The sequence below is a fragment of the Mus pahari genome, chromosome 8, assembly GCF_900095145.1.
Source record: "Mus pahari chromosome 8, PAHARI_EIJ_v1.1, whole genome shotgun sequence".
NCBI lineage: Eukaryota > Metazoa > Chordata > Mammalia > Rodentia > Muridae > Mus > Mus pahari.
Genome location: NC_034597.1, coordinates 55,605,219 through 55,612,988, shown reverse-complemented (window position 1 = coordinate 55,612,988; position 7,770 = coordinate 55,605,219). Strand labels below are relative to the sequence as shown.

The following is a 7,770-nucleotide window of genomic DNA, read 5'->3' as shown; positions in this document are numbered from 1 at the left end:
GAGACAGGGTTTCTCTGTATAGCCCTGGCTGTCCTGGAACTCACTCTGTAGACCAGGCTGGCCTTGAACTCAGAAATCCGCCTGCCTCTGCCTCCCGGGTGCTGGGATTAAAGGCGTGCGCCACCACGCCCGGCTCTGGCAAAGCATGTCTGAAGGTGCAATAGTGACACTCATATATCGAGGCATTTAGCAGCCTGCTCAAAGGAGGAAACTCTTGCCGGATATGGGAAATCTAGCCAACTACCTGGGGCCAGTGTTGTCATGGATCCTAGAGGAGAGATCCTATGCCTGCCATTTTGCCAGGACAGCATACTACCTAACCATATTTTAAATAATTCTTCTTCTTCTTCTTCTTCTTCTTCTTCTTCTTCTTCTTCTTCTTCTTCTTCTTCTTCTTCTTCTTCTTCTTCTAGATTTATTTATTTAATTATAAGTACACCGTAGCTGTCTTCAGACACACCAGAAGAGGGTATCAGATCTCATTACAGATGGTCGTGAGCCACCACACGGCTCCTGGGATTTGAACTCAGGACCTTTGGAAGAGCAGTCAGTGCTCTTAACTGCTGAGCCATCTCTCCAGCCCTAAATGCTTGTTCTTATACCCCCCCAGACAAGAGAAGCTTTCACCTCTCCTCGAAGAAGCTGCTGTTCCCACTGGATGGAGGCCATCACAGAAACCCACAACTGGTTAGAATACAAAGAAACAATGGAGTGTGGAGTGCCCAGCCCCAACAGCTGTATCTACAACACAACTCCTGCACCTAGGCTCAGGGAAGACTGTAGAAGAGGGGTCAGAACATTTGTAAGAGCCCAATGATCGAGGCCGTAAAAGCTCCTGTGAGGATGTGTCTCCTGGAAACCGCAGGGAACCTGCATCCACGATGCCTCTGCAGTACAGTTAATGAAACAAGACCTGAGCTACGAGGATAGCAATAGAGAGACGTGCAAATGGACAATAGCAATAGACAGGCAAACGGGGAAGGGGCACGTCTCAGGGGGCCCCCACTCCTAGACAAAGAACTACAGGCAACTAGTGACTACTGGGAGGAGAATTAGCCTCTCCCAGGAATCTGCCCCTTAATTGTCATCCCTGAAATCCACGCATACAAGCAACACTAAATACGCACTAAATACGCATCCTGCTGTATTTAAGCATTTCCCATCCACCCTCCCCCACACATCAGAAAAGGAGGCCATGAATCTGAGAAGGAATAAGTAGAGGCATAGAAGGAGAGGACAAGGGAGGATAAAATGATGTAATTACCTTTTAATTTAAAAAAACCATTAGGAACTGTTGGGATTTTGTAACACTGGTCATTTCGAGTGCTCAGAACTTAATGTGTTTATCATCCGTGTCCCAAACAAACAAAAAACTGAAGGCCCAAATTTGGTTGTTTCTTAAAAAATTCAGTTCTTTTGGCAGGCAGCCTGTATCCCTGCGGGCCTTCAGAAGAAAAGGCCAGAGCCTGGTTTGCATGGAGTAAGCACTGCCCTCTAGTGGGTACATACAATACTACAGCCCAGGAGGAGGCCTCTGGGAGCTTTCTCTGGAATGCTTTCACAGTGGTCTGTTTTATTTAGTGTGTGTGTGTGTGTGTGTGTGTGTGTGTGTGTGTGTGTGTGTGTGTGTGTGTGTGTGTGTGTGGGGGGGGTATGGGTATGGGTATTGTCTTAGTCAGGGTTTCTATTCCTGCACAAAACATGACCAAGAAGCAAGTTGGGGAGGAAAGGGTTTATTCAGCTTACACTTCCACACTNCTGTTCATCACCAAAGGAAGTCAGGACTGGAACTAAGCAAGTCAGGAAACAGGAGCTGATGCAGAGGCCATGGAGGGATGTTCCTCACTAGCTTGCTTCCCCTGACTTGCTCAGCCTACTCTCTTATAGAACCCAGTACTACCAGCCTAGGGATGGCACCACCCACAAAGGGTCCTCTTACCCTTGATCACTAATTGAGGAAATGCCCCACAGCTGGATCTCATGGAGGCATTTCCCCAACTGAAGCTCTTTTCTCTGTGATGACTCTGGCCACTGTCAAGACACTGTTTAGTCACACAAAACTAGCCAGTACAAGTACAGATATGTGTGTGCCTCTGGAGGTCAGATGACAACCTGCAGTGTCAGCTCTCTCTCTCTCCGTCAAGGACGGCCCAGGGATTGAATTCAGGTCACTGAGCTTTGGTAGCAAGCACCTTTACCAGCTGAGCCATCTCATCTCTCGGGACTCTGAACTTTTCTCTTACGGCTTCTGACCCACCTTCCACACTGCAGGAGCGCGTACTGTCTTCCGGGCTTTATCTGATCAGAGTTCCTCTGAAGCTCATAACTAGCTACACGGGATCTAATTCCAGGAGCCTTGATTTTCCATACCCCTTTCACGAAGTATCCAGACCACCCACTATCCAGGGTTCCTGTAGCCCATTTCATTATGTTGTCACTCTGTAGAGCTATAGCTGGAACCCAGGGCTTTGTGTACCCTGGGCAAATATTCTACCAACTGAGCTACATTTCAGCCTCTAGCGACTGTCCTTTGTTGTGACCTGCAAGGACAATATGTCCTTGCTTTTCCATCTCTGCACCAAGTTACTTGTTGTTAAAAATAACATATACAGGCATTTATGCAAAGTGCTTTTGTGGAGAGCAGAGAGAGCCCGGAGTGTGTGAGCACTGAGCGAATGTGTACAGTTGCCATGAGCACAGCCATGGCTGTGAGGGGCTTTGAGTGGGGGTGTTGATAGTGTGTGCGGAAAATGTACCCTATAACTCTCTCTCTTCCCAACATTTACCTCCTGAAGACTGCTCCCCTACAGAGGCGGCCCTCATTGAGAATAGCTAAACCTGTCCATTTGATCTAGCTGTACACCATACCCCACCTCTTTGTTTATCTGTGTCTAATAACCCTGCCTCCCTATTCAGTTGTATGCAGTAACCTCACTGCTGTTCAGTTCTATACAACAAACATGCTGCGCTTTGGGGCCCTTTGGCTTCTCCGTCAGAAAGCCCAGTTGACCTGCCCGATCCCAGTGTGGCTGTGTCTTTGTGTCTGTCTTTTCTTCATTCGCTCTACGCTCCCAGTCTGGACAGTCCCTGGAAGCTGTGCAAGGATGTGTCATGCTTTAGCAAAGAACACCAAGAGGGTATTATTTTCCACCAAGTATGAAGGAAGATTCAGAGAGCAAGAAGGGGAAATACACAGTTCTACTATGATCTATCCAAATGCTGTGGATTACAAAGGTTCCACCTCCCTGCCGAGAACACCTCCCACCCCTCCCCACTCCCGCCCTGACCCCTGGCACTAAGGAAAAGGCTCACTATGTCACCCTGACTGAACTGGAAGTCACAGAGATTCACCTGCCTCTGTTGACATTAAAGGTGTGCATCCTTTATCATTTATATGGTAATTTAAAGCATAAGGAGAGACTGTTGCCAGGGAAACAGAAGGTAGGCTCCGATGTTGATTACGAGGGAGGGGTCCATCCTCAGGAGCCCCCAAGGCTGTAATTGCCTCAAGAATTGAGACCCTAAAATCATTAAGGAACCAGATCAGAGACCGGAGCCCCCAAATAATTTTTGACATTTCTGGCCTCTAGCCAGGACTGGACAAAGGAACATTTCCAGCTTCTGGCCCAGGACACAAAAATCAAGGTATCCATCCTTAAACTGCTTTCTCTTTCTATCTCCTGTCCTCATCAGTAGTGCCTCTCAATAGTTCCTTTAAAAAGTCTGAAATCACCAGCATTGCCAAGGACAAGGAGCACAGAAGACTCTGCTGATGGGGTATAAGTTAGCATGACTGCCTTGGAAAGATGCTGGCAATGGGTAACAGGTGAAGCAGCTTCTCTCCTGGATTCGTTCCTGGAGGAAACCTGCACACATGGGGAACAAGGGTGTATTTACAAGAAGAGCAGTAATGCAGGGTAGAAACAACACAGATATCCGTCATCAGCATAATGTATAATTAAGCTGCTGCGTAGGCCTGTCATGGAAGATCACTGTGAAGGGTGAACGAAGCAGACCTATTCTCAGGGAAGGAGGATGAATCTAGAGACTTCCTGTTGAAGGGCAAGAAACATGACACAATATAGTTAACACAGTGTTAATCCCTAAAAAAAAAAAAAAAATTATTTATTTTATGTATATGAGTAAACCATTGCTCTCTTCAGACAGACCAGAAGAGGGCATCGGATTCCATTACAGATGATTGTGAGCCACCATGTGGTTACTGGGAATTGAACTCAGGACCTCTGGAAGAGCAGTCGGTGCTCTTAACCGCTGAGCCATCTCTCCAGCATGTTAATCCTTTTTTGGTAAAGTTCAAAACCAGGGCTGGAGAAATGGTTCAGAGGTTAAGTGCACCAACTGCTCTTCTGGAGGTCCTGAGTTCAAATCCCAGCAACCACATGGTGCCTCACAACCATCTGTAATGAGATCTGACACCCTTTTCTGGTGTGTCTAAAGACAACTACAGTGTACTTACATATAATAAATAAATAAATCTTTTAAAAAACTTGTAAAAAAAAAAAAGGTTCAAAACCAGCCACAATTAAAATGTGTAGAATGCAAAAGCAATTTAAAGAGAATGTATCAGTAGATAAAAGAATAACAAAGTGATTATCAAACAAAAAACAAAACAGACAAAACCAGGACAAGACTGAGCTTGGTGGCTTCTGTCTGTCTGTAATATCAGTACTCTCTGCATTAGTGTATAGACCAGCGGTTCTCAACCTGTGAGTTGCAACTCCTTTGGCAAACCTCTATCTCCAAAAATATTTACATTACAATTCATAGCAGTAGCAAAATTAAAGTTATGAAGTAGCAACAAAAATAACTTTAAGGAACATGAGTTGGGGGTCTGGGAATCACCGCACAAACCACTCAGACACCAGTCTCATTGAACACCCCAAGACTGATTGATCAGAGATGCAGACCAGACCTGAGTTAGTATCCGATAGGGCGTTTGGGCCTAAAATCCACAAACATCTGTGCCAAGTTATTCCACTAACCAGGATTTGGGGGTAGAGAATTTCCTTAGAAGCGTGTCTTTGTTGTACACTGATTCGGTTCCCATGGCTATGACAAGGCTGTCAGCAGGGTGGCTCAGCGACACTAACCACCAAGCCTGACTTCCTGAATTCAAGCCCCGGGGCTCACATAGAGAGAGAACGGTTTTCTGTAAGTGGTCTTCTACTTCTGTGTTCACAAGTATGCACACACACAAATAAAATTAATGACAAAAAAATCCTCTCCAAACCCAACAACAACAACAACAACAACAACAAAGAAGTTGTGGAACTAAAAGGAGGAATATTGTGCTACTATTTTATTTATCTTTCTAAAGATTTATTTATTTTATGTAGATGAGCACACTGTAGCTGTACAGATGGTTGTGAGCCATCATGTGGTTGCTGGGAATTTGACTCAGGAACTCTGCTTGCTCCAGCCCAAAGATTTATTTATTATTATATGTAAGCACACATGATTATTATATGTAAATCACTGTAGCTGTCTTTAGACACACCAGAAGAGGACGTCAGATCTCGTTAGAGATGGTTGTGAGCCACCATGTGGTTTCCGGAATTTGAACTCAGGTCCTTCGGAAGAGCAGTCAGTACTTTTACCTGCTGAGCCATCTCACCAGCCCTGTGCTACTATTTTAAATCGTGTCTAGTTAATTAATATAGAGCTTAGGTAACATAGATATGGGAAGAGAATCAGAAAGAATGAATTCTGTAGGCTCACATCTCCTCCTGTTCTCCTGACCTGGAAGCTGGGCGCTGCCCCTTCCCCGCACCCCCAACCTCCCACACCAAAGCATTCATCACCCAGTACTGTGTCCCCCAGTGAAGGAGATGGAGGAGGCTAGATCTCAGGTGGAGCTCCATGGGCAGATCCCTCGCCTTGGAGGCTTACGGCAAAGAGTGTAATGGGATTCTCTACAGTGTGTCTCCTGTTGTGGCTGTCAGACGGGAAGCTGGCCTGGATCGATGGAGGGTCTGACCCAGGCCAGCAAATCTCATTTCCTGCTGTAACTACAGAAAGGAAGTTCTTCCCCAGAGGACAGGGGGGTCAGGCATTCTGGATGGAAGGTGAGGCTGCCCTCCTGTGTTTACCCTGAAGATGAGGGGTAAGCTCTACTCAGGGTTACAGGAGGTTAGGCTCTGCCTTCAAGGTATTTGTCATAAGACTGGAGAGACAAATGTGAGCTGGAGGACAACTTAAAATTTAAAATTGGTGGCTTTAATTACCAGTGTCTTGTCAGCGGGAAGCTTTGCAGATGTTATGCTAGAAAAACATACAGGAATCTATAGGAAAAAAAAAAAACTAGACACAGCTCCTGAAAAGATCGTTCATACAAAACCCAATTCAAACAGTAGTGTTCCCTCAAAATCACAAGTGGGGTCATGGCCACAGATGCACTGCTCCTTATGTAACTGACTTGAAAACAGCTAGGCATGGACAAATACGTAGAAATAGTAGCTTCTGGCAGGAGTGTAAGGGATCAGTTGTTAATTCCCAATTATAGCAGCACAACATAAACTTTCTTTTTTTAATCCCCCAGACATGTACTCCCTATGTATCCCTGAACATACATGTATGGCCTGGAACAGAGATTTGCCTGCCTCTGCCTTTGGAGTTCTGGGAATAAAGGTACACACCAGGTCTGGCCTAGCCCAACCTTTTTGAGGAACTATTTGACAACATTTGTTTAAAAAATACATTCCTGGCTGCGCGTGGTGGCACACGCCTTTAATCCCAGCACTTGGGAGGCAGAGGCAGGCGGATTTCTGAGTTTGAGGCCAGCCTGGTCTACAAAGTGAGTTATAGGACAGCCAGGACTACAAGAGAAACCTTGTCTCGAAAAAAAAAAAAATTCCTGGTGATGTACATTGTTCATGCCAGCACTCTGGAGGCAGAGGCTGGCAGATGGTTATGAGTTTGAGGCTAGTCTGATCTGCATAGAGAGTTCAGGCTAGCCAAAGCTACATAATGAGATCCTGTGGCAAAAATAAACATTAAGATTTTAAAAAAAAAGTGTCTGCAGTGATGGCTTAGTAGTTAAAACCGTTTCCACTTTCCCCAGCTGTCTGCCTAGCCCATACACTGAAGTCTTGAGTCATGTGAATGTTACTTATTTAAACCAAAATGTCAAAAAGAGACTTCAAGGTACGCTCAATAATACATTATTATAGCCCAGAAGGGAAAAATACCCAAATACCCATTTGACTTGAATATCTATTTTAATTTCCTTTTCTGTTTCTGTGATGGAAACATCTCGACAAAAGCAACTTGAGAGAAAGGGTTAATTAGGCTAACACTTCTAGTGTACACTCCATCACTAGAGAGGTCAAGGACCTTGAGGCAGCCGGTCTCATCAGGGGCTCTCAGTCTGGTGAAGCTCTTATCCACTGAGCCATCACCACAGACCGTGGGGTTTCCCCCTTTCTTTCTTTTCTTTTTTCTTTTAAAAATGTTTTTAAATAAAAGATTTATTTACTTGATGTATGTGAGTACACTATTGCTCTCTTCAGACACACCAGAAGAAGGCATTGGATTGCTCTTAACCACTGAACCTCCTCCTCCTCTTCCTCCTCCTCCTCCTCCTCCTCCTCCTTCTTCTTCAGGGTAGGGTCTCTCTCTATGTAGTCCTGGCTGTCCTGGGACTCACTTTGTAGACCAGGTTACTGTTGAATTTAATAATGATCCACCTGCCTCCTGAGTGCTGGGATTAAGGGTGCTCCACTATACCTAGCTATGTCTTTTTTTTTTTTT

The 7,770-nt window shown here is 45.2% G+C and overlaps 1 long non-coding RNA gene across 2 annotated transcripts in view; it reads left to right on the top strand.

The window, feature by feature from the left end:
* Positions 1-1,347, top strand: part of LOC115064566 — a 10,183-nt gene extending 8,836 nt beyond the window's left edge. For both annotated transcript variants that reach the window (XR_003844408.1, XR_003844409.1), the window contains exon 3: positions 611-1,347. This is a non-coding gene — a long non-coding RNA (uncharacterized LOC115064566). The remainder of the gene's footprint in view (positions 1-610) is intronic.
* The last annotated feature ends 6,423 nt before the right edge of the window (positions 1,348-7,770 follow it).